This window comes from Enhydra lutris, unplaced genomic scaffold (assembly GCF_002288905.1).
Source record: "Enhydra lutris kenyoni isolate GAN:26980312 unplaced genomic scaffold, ASM228890v2 scaffoldscaffold4, whole genome shotgun sequence".
NCBI lineage: Eukaryota > Metazoa > Chordata > Mammalia > Carnivora > Mustelidae > Enhydra > Enhydra lutris.
In genome coordinates, this window is record NW_019154088.1 from 36,752,921 (window position 1) to 36,770,389 (window position 17,469).

Sequence of the window (17,469 nt, forward strand, 5' to 3'; positions counted from 1 at the left end):
TAATTAATGTTACCTTTGTCTTGCATTCTTGTAAAAATTAGAAAATAAGTGGTTGTCTGGTTCTCCAACAGTGCAATGCAAACAAATGTCACCTTTCAAAAAGGCCTTACTTGCTCTACCCTATTTAATGTGCATCCTCTTCTTACCCATTCACTCAGCCGTCCTCTATTCCAATCAGGGTACTTATTATTCTCTGGATTCATTTTATTTTCCCAACTAAAATAAATGATTAATGAGAGAAGGGACTGAGTCTGTCCCATCCCCACTGCATCCCCAGCAATTAACTATATGGCCAAAACATGGTAGTACTCATTAAATATTCATTGAATATAAAATGAGTATAAAGTGTTTGATATAAGCAAAACAAAACAAAAAAACCTCAATAAATGTTATTTTCCTAAGTCAGAATGAGGGGGGAAAATCCATCTCCCTAAATGTCACATTGGTCTTCATCCTCCGAAGCCATCAGAACCCACCCCAAAACACAAGGTATCTCTCTTTCCAAAATATATATTCCCAAGTGGGAAATAATTCTTTAGGTAATTGTTGATAGGGTCATCCTTATTTCAGAACTGGCTACAGTAAGAATGACTATATGATGGTAAGCTCAAACTGGGCTTTGGATGCAAATTTAATTTATTGAATAAAGAGAATGTCTGATCTTTGGGATTCACAGATTGCCGGGGAAATGTCACTTAAAGCCTTCCATTTTAAGACCATGTATAGTATCTGGTAATTGCTTGTATTAATTTGCATTTCAAATCAGTATTGAAAAGTCTCATCAGGCAGCCATCTTCAACTAAATTATCTATTCTGATAAAAGCTACCATTAAGGAGTAAAATGTTTAGCTTAACACAAACATGCTAAATACTAATATTAAAAGGAAAAGGAAGAAAGGAAGGTAGGAAGGAAGGAATGAGTGAATGATGGAAGGACAGAAAAGAGAGGAAACATGTTGCCTCTGAGTGAAAACCATAAATAAGGAAATTAAAATCTCTCTACATCTCAGAAACCAAGACCTCAGGGAAGGTCCTATATACTTGAGATGCCAAAAATGGATGCTCCTGGGAAAGCTAAGGCTCTAGCCCAGCAAAGAAGGGTTTTTGGCCACAATGCAAATATACATGTCTGGAACAAGGAAACAAGAAACAAGTAAGATAATCCCTAAATTCATCTTGGCTGTCATCCATTACTCACTTTAGGTACTAAGTTAGTACTTCTATTTCAGAGATTAGCAATCATTAAAACACAACTTGCCAAAGTTCCAATTCTTTTCCCTTGGCAAGATGAGGGTAGGGAAGCTAAACAACACATGTGAAGGTCAAAGCCCAGAGACACAGGGCCACTAAAAAACTGAGATTTAAGCATAAGATTATAAAATGCTTCCCCTCTCTCATACCTTACCACCACACCAGCAATGTAATATTGGATTCACCTGAAAAAACTACAAGACTAAGACTCTAGGGAGCCCCAAAGATAACAGGGCACTCCCTCTCTCCCCTAAAAAGCTAGAGGAATTGAAACTTCTGCTACTCATAGCTATAGCAAACATTAAGTATGGTCCAACTACTCGCCAAATTAACATAAAACCTCATACTAGAGGTCTAAATACCTCAGTTCAATACATCATGTCCTTCTTTCAGTAACAAAAATAAATTACAAGGTATACTTAAATGTGAGCAAAAACACAGTCTGAAGAGACAAAACAAATATCAGAATCATACTCTGGTATGACACAAATGTTGGTTTTATCAAGCCTAGTTTGGAATTTCAAGTAACTATGATTAATATGATGAGGGCTCTAATGGAAAAGATGGACAAAAATAGGTGAGTAATATAAGCAGAGAGATGGAAATTCTGGGAAAGAATCACAAAGAAATGCTAGAAATCAAAACCACTTTAACAGAAATGAAGAATGCCTTTGGTAGATGCATTAGTAGAATGGAGGTAGCTGAGGAAAGAATCGGTGAACTTAAATATAGGTCAATAGAAACATTCAAAACTGAGCTATAAAGAGAATGAAAAAAGGGAAGAGAATACAACATCCAAGGATTGTGGGATAATTTCTAAAGGTAAAACATACAAATAATTGCAATGTCAGAAGAAGAAAAAAAGTCAAAAGTGTAAGAGAAATAATTGAAGTAATAATGGATGAGAATTCCACAATTAATGACACCAAACCACAGATCCAGGAAGCTCAGAGACCACAAAGCAGGATAAATATATACATACACACATATACACAAATACATACACATTTATGTGCATATGTATGTCTACCTAGGGATATCATATTCAACTACAGAAAATCAAAGATACAGAAAAAATCTTTAAGAAAGCTGGGGTAAGGGAGATAAAAACAAACAAACAAAAAACTTACCCATAGAAGGTACAAGAATAAGAATTACAGTGGACTTCTTGTCAGATACCACACAAGCAAGGCAGAAGTGGCAATGAAATTAATGTTAAAAGAGAAACCATCAACCTAAAACTTTGCATCCAGTGCAATCATCTTTCAAAAGTAAAGGATAAATAAAGACAGCTATGAAGAAGAATAAGCATAGATACTGTTCCTACTGTGGTAGTGGGTTTTACCTCCACTCCACCTCAAAAGGGAGTAACCAAGGAGGTGGAAGCTGTCATCCTCACTGGAAACATCAGGCAGAGGAAGTGACAGAGACCAGGACTGCATGAGGAAAGATAGTCCCTAAGACAGAAATGTCAAAATAAGAGAATTGTTGGTAGGGGTGGGGAGTTAATATAGGGGCCAAGTATGCTAGACTAGGTATGCAATTTGCAACTGGTTCCTTCCATTGCTAGGCCCCATATTTTTGCCTAAAAATAGGAACACTTTCTAAACACCTTTTGGACTTAACTCTACACTGTAAATATTAAATCTGTAGATATCCAGACAAATATATGAATAATAGCAACGTATCATAGTAGTAGAAACTTAGATGCTAAATGGTGAGCTATAAGTGATAATCTCTCAATCATGTCTCCAAGAAATGTTTATTGGGCTTCTACTCTGTCAGGCACTCCTGTAATCTCAGGGAATTTTCATATAAGTAGTAGAAAACAAAATACAGTAAGTAAGTAAACAAGTAAGAAAGATATAAACAACAAACAAAACCTAAAATCAGCAAAAGGAAGGAAAAAATAAAGATGAGAACAGAAATAAATCATATAGAAACTAAAACAACAACAACAACAACACAACAGAGCAATGAAACCAGGAGCTACTTCTTTGAAAAACTAAAAAAAATTATTAATAATCCTCTAACCAGACTTAACAGAAAAAGAAAGTGGACTAAAATAAATAAAATCACAAATGAGAGAGGAGAAATAACAACCCAATACCACAGAAATATAAATAATTATAGGAGAATACTATGAAAAACTATATGCTAACAAACTGGACTACCTAGAAGAAATGGATAAATTCCTAGAAACATATAAACTAAAAAAACTGAAAGAGGAAGAAATAGAAAATTTGAACAGATCAATAACTAGCAAAGAAATTAAATCACTAATCAAAAGACTCCCAACAAACAAAAGTCCAGGACCAGAGGACTTTACAGAATGTTACCAAACATTTAAAGAAGAGTTAATACCTATTCTTCTCAAACTATTCCAAAGAAAGAAGAGAAGGGGAAACCTCCAAATTCATTCAATGAGGCCAGTATTACCTAATACCAAAACCAGATAAAAACATCACTAAAAAGGAGAACTACAGGCCAATATCTCTGATGAACATTGATGCAAAGATACTTAACAAAATACCAGCAAACAGAATCCAACAATACATTTAAAAAGTCATTCACCACGATCAAGTGGGATTTATTCCTTAGTTGCAAGGGGGTTCAATATTCACAAATCAATCAACAAAATACATCACATCAATAAGAAGAAAAGATGGGAACCATATGATCATTTCAGTTGACACAGAAAAAGTATTTGACAAAGTACAACATCCATTCATGATTAAAAAAAAAAAAAAAACAAACCCTCAACAAAGTGAGTTTAGAGAGAACATTCACATGATAAAGGCCATATGTGAAAACCCCATAGCCAACATCATCCTTAATAGTGAAAACCGTTAACTTTTCCCCTAAAGTCAGGAACAAGATACAGATGTCCACTCTCACTACTTTTATCAACATATGCTGAAAGGCCTAATCACAGCAATTAGACAACAAAAAGAAATAAAAGTTATCCAAATTGGCAAGGAAGAAGTCAAACTTTTCCTACTTGCAGATATCATGATACTATATTTACAAAACCCAAGACTCCACTGAAAGATTTCTAGAATTATAACACAAATTCAGTAGAGCTGCAGGATACAAAATCAATGCGCAGAAATCTGTTGCATTTCTATACACCAATAATTAAGCAGTAGAAACAGAAATTAAGAAAGCAATCTCTTTCACAATTACACCAAAAATAATAAGATACCTATGAATAAACTTAACCAAGGAGGTAAATGACCTCTATTCTGAAAACTATAAAATGCCAATGAAAGAACTTGAGACAGGGCACCTGGGTGGTTTTGTCAGTTAAGTGCCTGCCTTCAGCTCAGATCATGATCTCAGGGTCCTAGCATAGAGCCCTGCATCAGGGCTCCCTGATCAATAGAGTCTGTCTTTCCCTCTCCCTCTGTCCCTATCCCTGCTCTTGGTCTCTCATGTGCCCCACCTCAAATAAATAAAATCTTTTTTTAATTAAAAAAAAAAAGAATTTGATACAACATAAAGAAATGGAAAGATATTCCATGATTGGAAGAACAAATATTGTTAAAATGTCCCCATGATCCAAAGCAATCTACATATTTAATGCAACCCCTATCAAAATACCATTTTTCACAGAAACCAGAACAAATAATTCTAAAATCTGTATGAAACAACAAAAAACCCTGAATAGCCAAAGCAATCTTGAAAAAGGAAAGCAAAGCTGGATGCATCACAATTCTGGACTTCAAGTTATACCACAACTCTGTAATAATAAAAACAGTGTGGAAGTGGCACAAAATAGACACATAGGTCTACAGAGCAGAACAGGAACAGAGAACCCAGAAATAAACCCACAACTACATGTTCAATTAATCTTCTGCAAAACAGTAAAGAATATCCAACGTGGACAGCTACACTCAAAAGAATAAAACTGGACCACTTACTTAGACTATACACAAAAATAAATTCAAAATGGATTAAAAACTTAAATATGAGACCTGAAACCATAAAAGTCCTTGAAGAGGACACAGGCAGTAACTTCTTTGACATTGGCTGAAGCAACATTTTTCTAGATATGTCTCCTGAGGCAAGGGAAACAAAGCAAAAACAAAGTATTGGGTCTACAGCAAAATAAAAATCTTCTGCACAGCAAAAGGAAACAATCAACAAAACTGAAAGGCAAACTATAGAATGGGAGAAGATATTTGCAAATGGCATATCTAATAAATGGTTAATATGCAAAATACATAAAGAACTTATACAACTCAACCCAAAATCAAATAATCCAATCAAAAACGGGCAGAAGACATGAACAGACATTTATCCAAAAAAGACATACAGATGGCCAACAGACATATAAAAATATGTTCATCATCAATTACCATCAGGGAAATACAAATCAAAACTACAATGAGATACCACCTCGCACCTGTTGGAATGGCTAAAATCAACAACACAAGAAACAACAGGTGTTGGTAAGGATGTGGAGAAATGGGAACCCTTGTGCACTGCTGTTGGGAATGCAAACTGGTGCAGCCACTGTGGAAAACAGTATGGAAGTTTCTTAGCAACTTTAAAATAGAACTACCCTATGATGCAGCAATAGCACTATGGGGAAGTTACCCAAAGAATACAGAAATACTAATTCAAAGGAATACATGCACCCTGATGCTCATAGCAGCATTATCTACAATAGCCAAGATATAGCAGCTCAAGTGTCCTTTGATTGATGAATGGATAAAGAAGAAGTGGTATCTATATAGAATAGAGTATTTTTCAGCCATGAGAAAAGAATGAAATCTTGCCATTTGCAATGACATGGATGGAGCTAGAGAGTATTATGCTAAGCAACATAAGTCAGTTAGAGAAAGACAAATACCATATGATTTCACTCCTGTGTGGAATTTAAGAAACAAAACAAATGAGCAAAGGGGAAAAAAGGAGAGAGACAAACCAAGAATCAGACTCTTCACTATAGAGAACAAACTGATGATTATCAGAGGGGAGGTGGGGGGAGATGGGCAAAATAAGTGATGGGGATGAAGGCAGTCACTTACTGTGATGAGCACCAGGTGTTGTATGGAATTGCTGAATCACTATAGTGTACCCCTGAAACTAATATGACACTGTATTTTAACTAACTGACATTTTTTAAAAGGAAAGAAGGATATATACTGGTATAAGTTATGCATAGAATTAAAACTGAGTGATTGATAATAGATGACAGATAAGAAATAGATACATAGCTGATAATATTTATACAGACACTATATAAATTGAAATTTAAATAAGAAGAAGGAACTAACTGTGAAAAATTAGGGATTACAAACATAGGGAACAGTTCACAGAGATGTGAAGTAGGAAATTGGATATACAAACCTGGATTTCAGGGCAAAGGCCACAATTGGAAATGTAGATTTGTGAGGCATATGGATGGTATTGAAAGCCATAGGTCTGATTATGCAGAGTAATTACATAGAGTACAGGACTGAGCTCTTCGATACTCTCTGTTTTCAAGGTTAAGCAACAGAAATATCTGCAAAGATATCTGAGAAGGAATAGCAAATGAGCTAGGAGGAAACCCCATTTTAATTCTACTGGACAGAAGCCTAAAGAAAACATGTTTCAAGGAGAACTGAATCATCAGTGCCACTGAGATGTGAAAGAAGATGAGAACTTAGCATAATGTCATAACTTAGCTATAATGCTTTGAATCTGGCAACATGGTGGTCAAGAGTGACCTTGACTGGGGCGGTCTTTGTAACATAATGAAGAGTAAAGCCTGAATGGAGTCAGGTATGGAAGAAAGTGAAGTGAGGCTGCAGAGATGATGACTGGAGAAGTTTTGCTGTGAAAAAGAGTAGAGATGGACAGTGTGGAGGAGAAAGAAATCTATCCAAGTTTGGAAAGACTCACAGATGAGGCAGTGCTCCAGCCAGACCAGGTGAGGACTGTATGAGAGAAGAAAGAAGACCTACTTGAATACCAACAGCTCCCACTCCTAGCAGTCTTGGGGTGGAGCTTCCTTCCTCTGAAGTGGTAGTGTCCTGTCTTAGAGGGAAGATGTGGGCCATCATGTTCATTTGTTTATTTACATTGTGGAGAGGGCACCTTCCCTCCTAAATACTAGGAAATTCAAGCAAATGTATTGTAAAATTTGTAGGAACAAATGAAGTTTCATTACTAGCACCAATAATGATTCCAACATCTAACTCCAATTCCCATTTGGGGAAATTGGGGGAAATACAGGATTCCATATACAGTAGCATAAGATATAAAGGAAAACCCATTTGCCCTTCTGTAGAAGCTTCCCCCAACCTCTTTCAGCCGGAGTAACATCACAGACTCTCCTATAATTCCTTGCCTAAACAGGAAAATAGCAGGTAGGGTAAGGGAATAGTGTCTGCCATGCCCCAAGTTCTTAAACCCAGGAAAAATTCTCTTCTGCCTCTCTAAGCTTTGTCTCTCATGATCTGTATTAGTCAGAGTTCTCCAGAGAGGTGAAAAAAAAATAACCCAATATGATGTATAAATGTATAAATAGATAGATGGGAGAGAAAGAGAAATTTATTTTAAGGAATTAGGTCAGATGATTGTGGAGGCTGACAAGTTCAAATCTGCAGTCTGGGTCAGCAGGCTGAAGACCCAGGGAAGGCTTGATTTTGTATTTCAAGTCCAAAGTTGGTCTGCTAGCAGAGTATTCCTTCTTTTTTCAGAAAGGTCAGTTTTGTTTTTATTAAGCTCTTCAACTGATTGGATAAGTCACATTCACATTACTCAAAGCCTAGGGATTTCAATGTTAATCTCATCCATAAAATATTCTCATTGTCACCTGAAACTAATGAATATTGTGTGTCAGCTATACTCTTAAAAAAAAATACTTTCATTGAAACATGTAGAATCATGCTTGACTAGTTACCATGACCTAACAAAGCTGACACACACAATTAACTACCACAAGTCCATCCCATATCAATCTGGCACCCATACAGATCTCCTTAAGCCATACATAATATCCAAATAAAGATAACAACAAGGTCATATTTCCACCCGACATGATACAACTATCCTACGTACACCAGGCATGCACTAACCTTTTCCTCCCAGAAGAGGATGCAAAGTCCTTGGGTGAAATACTCATTCTGAGAGTGGATTTCATTTCTCAGAACAGTGCCCAGGGAGGATCCTCAATAAAAAGAACAGTAATGAACACATGGTCTCCCACAGAATGTCAGTTTTATGGCTGCTATTTTAAGATGTCCTTTAATTACTTGTTTTCTGGGGCAGTAGGTTTGCCACATAAAACTGTTTTCTTTTAGCTGGTGAGTATTCTAAATTAGATTTTGTTTCTGACTCTGACACAAACAGTATGTAAAAAGAAAAAAAAATCTCATGTATTAGATTCAGAATTCATCTTACATTTTCTTCCCTTTGCCATATATTTTATCCCCTAGGGGAAAGCAACAGAAATTTGCATTACACAAAAGATACTTTGTACAAACAGAATTAAGTATTGATAGCTGTTTGGAGGCTTGGGAAAAAGGAAAACAATTGATACTGATGAACTTTCCACCTGAAAAACTCTGGTTTAACTGATAATAAATTAAAAAAACCAGTTTCTTGGAGGAAACTTACCAATAAGAAAGTTAAATTGTTCATAATTTTGCACATTACTGACCATAAATTTGCCTTCTACCCTGGTTCACAAATGTTTCTGTCTTGTAAAATTTTTAATGATATCCAGATCTCTTGCTTGGTAAATGTAGTTCTAATATTGTTTTCAAAAGAGTACTTAGATAGTCTTATAAATAACAGGTGCAGGATCATATTTATAGAATAAATTTAAGAAATAAGGGAATTAGAAATAGCCAAGTGTTAGTGAGGATGCAGACAAAAGGAAACCCCTTGGGCACTTTGATGGGAATATGAATTGGTGCAACCACTCTGGAAAATAGTATGGAGGTTCCTCAAAAAGTTAACAATAGAACTACCATATGATCTAGCAATTCTACTTCTGGGTATTTATCCAAAGAAAATGAAAACATTAACTCAAAAAAATGTATCCCCATTTTCATTGCACCATTATTAATAATAATCAAGATATAGAAATAACTTAAATAATTAATGGATGTAAGAATAAAGAAAATGTGATATATATATGATATATGATATATATAGATAAAGATATAGATATATGTGTGTGTGCATAGAGAGAGAGAGAATATTATTCAGCCATAAAAAAATAATGAAATAGCCATTTGCAATAAGGAGGGATCTTAAGGCCATCATGCTAAGTGAAATAAGTCAGACTAAGACAAATACTATTAGATCTCACTTATATGTGGAATCTAAAAAAGTCTTTTTTTAAAAAGCTCATAGAGGCAGGAAGTGTGGGGTAGGTTAAATGAGTGAATAGAGTCAGAAATATAAACTTCCAGTTATAAAGTAAATAAAGTCATGATAATTTAATGTACAGCATGGTAACTATAGTTAATAATACTTTATTGTATATTTGAAAGTTGCTAACAGTAGATCTTAAAAGTTTTCCAAAGAAAAAAAACTTGGGTAACTGTGTATGGTAACAAATGTGAACCAGACTCATTGTGATTATTTTGCAAAATAGACAAAGATTAAATCACTATGTTGCACAACTAAAACTAATACAAAGTTATAGGTCCATTATACCTCAACTAAAAAAGTAACAACCATAGTAAACCTGTAAGCATAAATATTTTTCTTTTTAAAAACTATATTTAAAGAAAAATAACTACAGATTCCTATTTCCTAACTCACAATCATTCACAGCAGGTGTTTATCAAGTGCAATGGCAGGTAGCTTGCCCAATTTCTCATGCTACCATAGCTCATTGAATCTGAAGGCATTAACTGTAAGACATGTAATTTTATTTAACATCAGGAAATTTTAATGCTATCAATTAAACTATGTCACACCATCAACTGTAAGAAATGTCCAGGTTTTAGAAACGGTAAAATGTGTGCTCACTTCAGCAGCACATATACTAGAAATGTTAAAATGTGTCTCTTAGAATTACTAAGTACAGTATTGACATTCATAAGCCAAACTATGAGAGTGTCAAAAGCAAGGAAATTCATTTTTTGTCCCCTACAGAGCTTGTATATAGTAGACAATAATAAGGAAGGAAGGAAGGAAGGAAGGAAGGAAGAAGAGAGGGAAGGAAGAAGGGAGAGAGAGAGGGAGGGAAGGAGGGAGGGAAAAAGAGAAGAAGCAAGGAAGGAAGGAAAAAGAAATTAAATTTGTAAATCAAGGAAAACCTCATACCAAAAGTAAAAGTAGAGATTAAAAAAGGAACTAAAATTTGCTTCATCCCAGAACTGGCATGGTAGGGTCAAGCGGATTCTGGTCTGAGGCTAGAGGAGCAATGCATTGAAGGATTGTTAGGTTCTCCAAACCCGTAGCAGCGGCAACATCACTTGGAACTCCCATCTTGCACCAGTCCAATGAAGGACCACAAATTGTATTGGTGACATAGAAGTCCAGACCACAGTCTTCAGAAAAGATGTTTTAACACACAAAGTTTGTTAGTTCTGGCCCTTGTTAGTGTTTGTAATGGGGTGAATTACATCCCCCCAAAATTCATCTCCATCCAGAACCTCAGAACTTGACCTTACTTGGAAATAGGGTCTTTGCAGACATAATTAGTTTTGTTAAGATAATGTCACGTGGGATTGAGGTGGACCCTAAGTCCAATGACTGCTGTCCTTATAAGAAGGAAATGTAAAGATCCAGCAAAGCACAGAGGAAAAGCCCATGTGAAAATGGAGGCAGAGATTGGAGTGATGTGTCCACAAGCCAAGGAATGCCAAGGATTACTGATAACTGCTAAAGAGGCAAAGAAGGATTCTTTTCCTAGAGCCTTTGGAGGGAACATGGCTCTAACTCCATTTCTAACTTCTAACCTCCAGAACCATGAAAGAATAAATTTCTCTTCTATTAAACCATCCAGGTTAGGGTAATTTGCTGTATTACCTCTAGAAAATGAATACAGTGTCTTTTTAAAATAATAATAATTAGCAACCATCATCTATAATTTTACAGTTTTTAAAACTGTTTACTGGGTTTTCAGCTTACAATAGTAATACAGATTCAATCTAACAGATTAAAATATATAAATTTATGATGTTAAAAACAAAAGCCCTACCTTTTTACCCCATATCCAGTCCCTGTATACTTACACTTTTTCTTTCTCTATGAATATACACATAAGTGCTATTTTTTTATAAAAAATGGGATCATCCTACGTATAATGTTTTTTAGCTTGCTTTTTTTCAATAACTGTATTGTGAAATAGAAGGGCATCTTTACATGTAGAGATACATATCATTCTTTCAATGGGCTGTATAATATTCCATTATAGGCACCATCTCATAACTCATAATTTATCCATACATAATTACTGTAAGCTATGATCTAGGCATGGAATCCCTGTTTTCACAGAGCACAACAGATAAATAAGCAGAAAGGATATTCAATAGGCACAGGCAAAGAGGACTGTGAGGGGATGGGAAGGGCTCCAGGCACACAGGGGAGCATGTACAAATTACAGGAGACCAAAAGGAATCATCTTTGGGACAAAACAAGCAGCATCTCCTCATTCTCACAAGTAATTGCAAAGAAAGAATCATCTACATGAGAGCTCTGGAAGGTTACACCTGGTCAGGTTTCCTGGATTTAGATAGACTCATTTCAAGAAGAGTATGCAAAATTACTAAATCATCAGTTGGCTCAACACAATGCGCTATGTGGCCTGAGTACTTCATCATTTTAAACAAGTAATATGTGTTCTACTGGTGCTTTAAAAGATGTACACTTCATTATTGTATGGGTCTTGGCTGCTGGCACATGGACCCCAATGAATCACTGCTTACATTTCTAGGAAGTTTTTTCAAGGATGTAGCTCTGATATGGGACTCCAGACAGCTGCCATCCCAGCAAATGAGGCCAAAGAGCATAGCTAAATTGATCTTAATGTGTTGAATTCTGAAGGCAAAATCCTCAAGCTCCATCTAAATGAACCCATAGAAGGATGATTTATTACCAAAGGATAGAGAAAATGATTAGCCTTAATGAAGCACCTCATAGTTTATGCAAATTGGATCTGATTCACCACTGGTCTTGGACTAAAATTCCCAGTGACTTCTAGCTAATCAACTTTAATCACAGGGATGCCTAATGGACCTTTTGTCTGAGACCTTGATGTACTGCCTGGCTTTATTATCAGGTGATGGGGTGGGAGAGCACATGCCTACAATCAGGAATAGAGTAGGACAGACCAGAGGCCAGGTCATTTCCCTTTAGGAATATCTGAACTCTCCCTTCCACTTCATCCTTCTGCATTCATTACCACAATGGGAGGCAGATCTAAGTTCTCCACCCCCACTCAGGAAAAGGGGTTCCATCGTTTCAGGAAAGATAAGGACAGATCCCCCCAAATCAGTTCCAGAATGTAAAAGTTCCTTGATACTCTAAGTGTTAATACAAATAGAACATACTGTCACTCTTCATAGTCAAACTGGCATTATCAGAGACTCAGGCTGGCACAGTGACAATCCCAGAAGGAAAAGACATAGAAGAACCTGGACAAAGGTTCTAGAAGAAACTCTGTAAATATTTTAGCTCACCTGATAGTTGTTTTTCAGCCCAAGATAAATATGTAATGGGAGTACTAACTGTGTTATAAAGTATAAATTATCATCAGATCATTCCCTAATGGCTGATGCCTCAGAAGCTATTTGGAAAATTCCCATAATAAGGGTGTGAGCATGACTCCTGGCTGAATGCTATCTGCTCATGCACAAGGCAGGAAGTCTGAACACATCAGCAGCACTGGAGTCCTGACTAGGACCAACATTGATCCAGTTGCAAAAGCGGTTTATCAGCTGTGGGCACAGAAAAACTTCCTCAGCTTGTGGAGGCAGGCCTTACAATCGCTCATTCCTCATCTCAGAATGTTTTTCATGGAGCAGATCCTGCTTCCTGGCTTTCTTGCTGAATCAGGCCATAAGAACTAATTTCATGTCCCCTTTGAATCCTGTCAACCTGACTTATTTTGAGGAAGAGAAAATGGGAACGTCAGTCAAAGCAGTCACATTTCACAGTCCGGCGGACAGCTTATCAGGAGGAATTCAACTATATCGCATTCCATTCACTGGCATGGATATTTAATTCAGAAGGGCAGCAGTCAGGCGACCTGGGTCAGTGAAGAGGAGCTGGCCAAGCCCAGGCCCCAGGCCTTCCCGCACCGCAGGATAAACCTAGCTTTAGATGCGTCTCTGACATGGATGTCTCTGACCTCAGGCTTTGGATTTGAGGGACAAATAAAAATTTAAATGCCAACGTATATTTACCTTTTTGTTTGTTTTTTTGTTTGGCCTGGTGAACAGATTAAAGAAAATCAGCTGCCATCCACTCTTGCTGTCATTCAGAAAAGAACCATTTAAAAACAACAAGACAAGAAGTTCTCAAAGAAGAATTTGTTTAAATTGAAGCAGAAAATTAACATTATGAAAAACTCATTATGTTGTCTTTATTTTTTTCCATTTTTCTTCAAATTGGTGAAAATTTCTCACACTAAGTTGCCTTAGGGGACAAGAGCAACTAGTTTCCTCCTAATTCCAGGAAGACAAATAAGGAGAGAAAAGCAACAAATGCATCAGAGTATAACTTTGTATGTCAGCCTGTCTGTGTCCTTTTCCAGCAAGTGCACCCAGGCATAACCAAAGAACTTTTCTTTGTCCTATGACCATGTATTATGTCTCAACCCCCAACTCAAGACCCCTTCTGAATGTCCCTAAAAGCCCATATTCCACACTTTTTAATAAGTACCATGTATGATACTCAAAATAGAAAAGAATTTTGAGAGGAAACTTCTATTTACAATATAGGAGCACCTAGGTGGCTTAGTGGGTTAAATGTCTGCCTTGGGCTCAGGTTCATGACCTCAGGGTCCTGGGATCCAGCCCTGTCTCAGGCTCCCTGCTCAGTGGGGAGTCTGCTTCTTCCTCTCCCTCTGCTCACCTGACTCATGGTCTCTCTCTCAATTAAATAAATTTTTTATTTAAAAAAATGTTTACAAGATACAAAAATCCTTATACTATTTCTGTTTCAAGACCTTAATGCCCTATAATAAAATACCTGCGTTCTCTTAAAATTAACATAAAGTTTTCTTTAAAGAAGCTTAGGGGAAGCTGGATGGCATAATCGGTTATGTGTCTGACTCTTGGTTTCGACTCTGGTCATGATCTCAGGGTCGTGAGATCGAGCCCTGCGTCAGCTCTGCATTCAACATAGAGTCTGCTTGGAACTCTCTCTCCCTCTTCCTCTTACCCCTCCCCCACTTGTGCTCTTGCTCTCTCTTTCTCTCTCGAAAAATAAATGAATCTTTTTTAAAAAAAGTAGTTTTAATCACTTCTGGGGAAGACAGCAAAGTAGGAGTATCCTAAACCTACTACATCCCACAGATACAGCTAATTAACACCCATGTCAGTATAAATAACCCAGAAAATGACCCAAAGACTGCCAGAGCAAACTCTCCAAAGCAAGGGAAGAGGTCAACTGAAGAGGGTAGGAATGGCAGAGACTCGGTGGAGAGTCAAACTGACCCACAGGGCTGTCCATGGAAGGGAGGGAATTCCACAGGTACAGAGAAAGGAAAGGAAAAGATGCCATACCAGGTACCATAGACACAGGGGATATGCATTAGGAAGACAAATCCCTAAAATACTTGATTTTGAAAACCAGAGGGGCCTAACTTTGCAAGTTCTTACAATCAGCAGGGCTTACCATTTGGAACTTTAAAAATCAGTGGGCTCTGCTCTGGGAGAGGCAGGAGGGCAATAGGAAACTGAATCCCCACCTTAAAGAGATAGCACAACACACAGCCCCATGGAGACACAATACAGCAGCAAAGTTTGAGTGGCACCTGGGGTATATGCAAATATTTATTTACTAACCTCAGAGTAAGTGTTGGAGGGAAAGGAATCTTTGAGAGACTTCAACAAAAGAGCTGATGGGCACCATTTCCCTCCCCTGCTCCCCCAGACTAGATACACAGAGATCTACAGCAATCAGGGTAGCAGGAACACTCTTTACTTAGCTTGCTAACAGCCCACCCCATCCCTGCACACTTCCATTGACTGGCACCCTATAGGCAGGTCTCCCTCCAAGTCTCCTCCCACAACAGACCCAGGCAAAGCTTGCTAACACCATGTGTCCTGCCCCAGCTCTTCTGAAAACCTGCCCCCTCTAGCCAGGACTAAGATAGGATTTTTTAAGCAGCTGCACGCCTCCTCCAATGGCAGACTTGGTGCTGGCACCAAGTACCCTGCCCCCCACCTTCTCCTGCAGACCTGCCCTTGACAGGAGTCCATCCAAAGCCACACAACAGTCAGCAGAATAAAAGCTGCACTGACAGAGGCCAGCACCACTCTAGAGTGACTCCTGTCCTGGGACAGAGGAAAATAACCACACATACTAGTCTGAACAGTAGTGGGCTGAGGGCAGATATCTGGTCTAACTGCAGGCCCCATGAACCAATGAAAGTTATTCAGGAGAGAACATGGGCAAAGTATACTGTAGCTCTGGCAAACACCTGATCTGACTCAACTCAAGACCAAGGAGACCCCAGACTGTCCCACTAAGCACACAGGAACCAAACACTGCCCACAACAGGCAAAGACAGCCATTGATTAAAGGCTAACATGACTCAGCCACAACAGGGCACATACAACATACATAGGAGATACCCATGAAGTGCCAGGTTCTGATAAACAAGAGACACAGCACCACAGGGGGCTACAGAACTTCTTCTGCATAAAGTCACTACTCTCAAGAGCAGGAGATGTAGCTGACTTTTCTAACACATAGGAAAAGACACAGAATTAGACAAAATGAGGAGACAGGAATATGTCCCAAATGAAAAGTTAAGGCAAAATCACAGCAAGAGAGCTAAATGAAACAGAGGTAAGTAATGGTCATAAAGATACTCACCGGGCTTGAGAAAAGAGTGGAGGACTTCAGGAAGACCCTAGACAGAGATTGAACACGTAAAAAAGAACCAAACATAGATGAAGCACTCAATAACTGAAATTTAAAATACACTAGAGGAAATGAGTAGTAGAGTAGAGGTATCAGACAAATGGATCAGTGACCTGAAGGACAGAACAATGGAAGGCAGTCAAGCTGAACAGGAGACCCAAAAAAAAAAAAAAAAAAAAAAAAGACTAAGACAAAATGAAAATAGACTAAGGGAACCCAATAACACCCTGAAGCACAATAACATTCAGATTATAGAGATCCCAGAAGAAGAAGAAGAAGAAGAGGAGGAATGGGGGGGAGAGGAGGAGGAAAAGGAGAGGGGGGCAGAATATTTATTTGAAGAAATAATAGCTTAAAACTTCTTGAGTCTGGGGAAGGAAACAGAAATCCAAATCCAGGAGATAACAAAAATTCCCTAACAAAATCAACCCAAGGAGGTCCACACCAAGATACATAGTAATTAAAATGGCAAAAAGTAGTGATAAAGAGAGAATTTTAGAAGCAGCAAGAGAAAAGAAAACAGTTACATACAAGGGAAACCCCACAGGGTTATCAGCTGCTTTTTTTTAGCAGGAACTTTGCAGTCTGGAAAGGAGTGGCATAATATATTCAAAGGTGGAAAGGGGAGAAAGTCTGCACCATAAACACTCTATCCAGAAGACTATCATTCAAAATGTAAAGGGAGATGAGGAATTTTCCAGACAAACAGAAGTTAAAGGAATTCATGACCACTAAATCAGCCCTACAAGAAATGTTAAAGGGCATTTTTTTAGTGGAAAGGAAAGACTATAAGTAGGAGTAAGAAAAGTAGGAAATACAAAAGCAATAAAAATAAGTATATCTATAAAATCAGTCAAGGGATTCAAAAAGAAAAGGATATAAAGTAGGACACCATATACCTAAAATGTGGGGTGTAGAAGAGTAAAGAATGGTTTCAAATTTAACTGACCATCAACTTAATATAGACTGCTATGTGAATAAGAAGTTACATACAAACCTAATGGTAACTGCAAATCCAAAACCAGTAACAGATATGTGAAAAATAAAGAAAAAGGAATCCAAGTACGTCACCAATAAAGGCCAGCAAAAATTGAGAGAGGAGAGTAAGAAGAGAAAGGAACAGAGAAGAACTACAAAAACAACCACAAAACAGAAACAAAATAG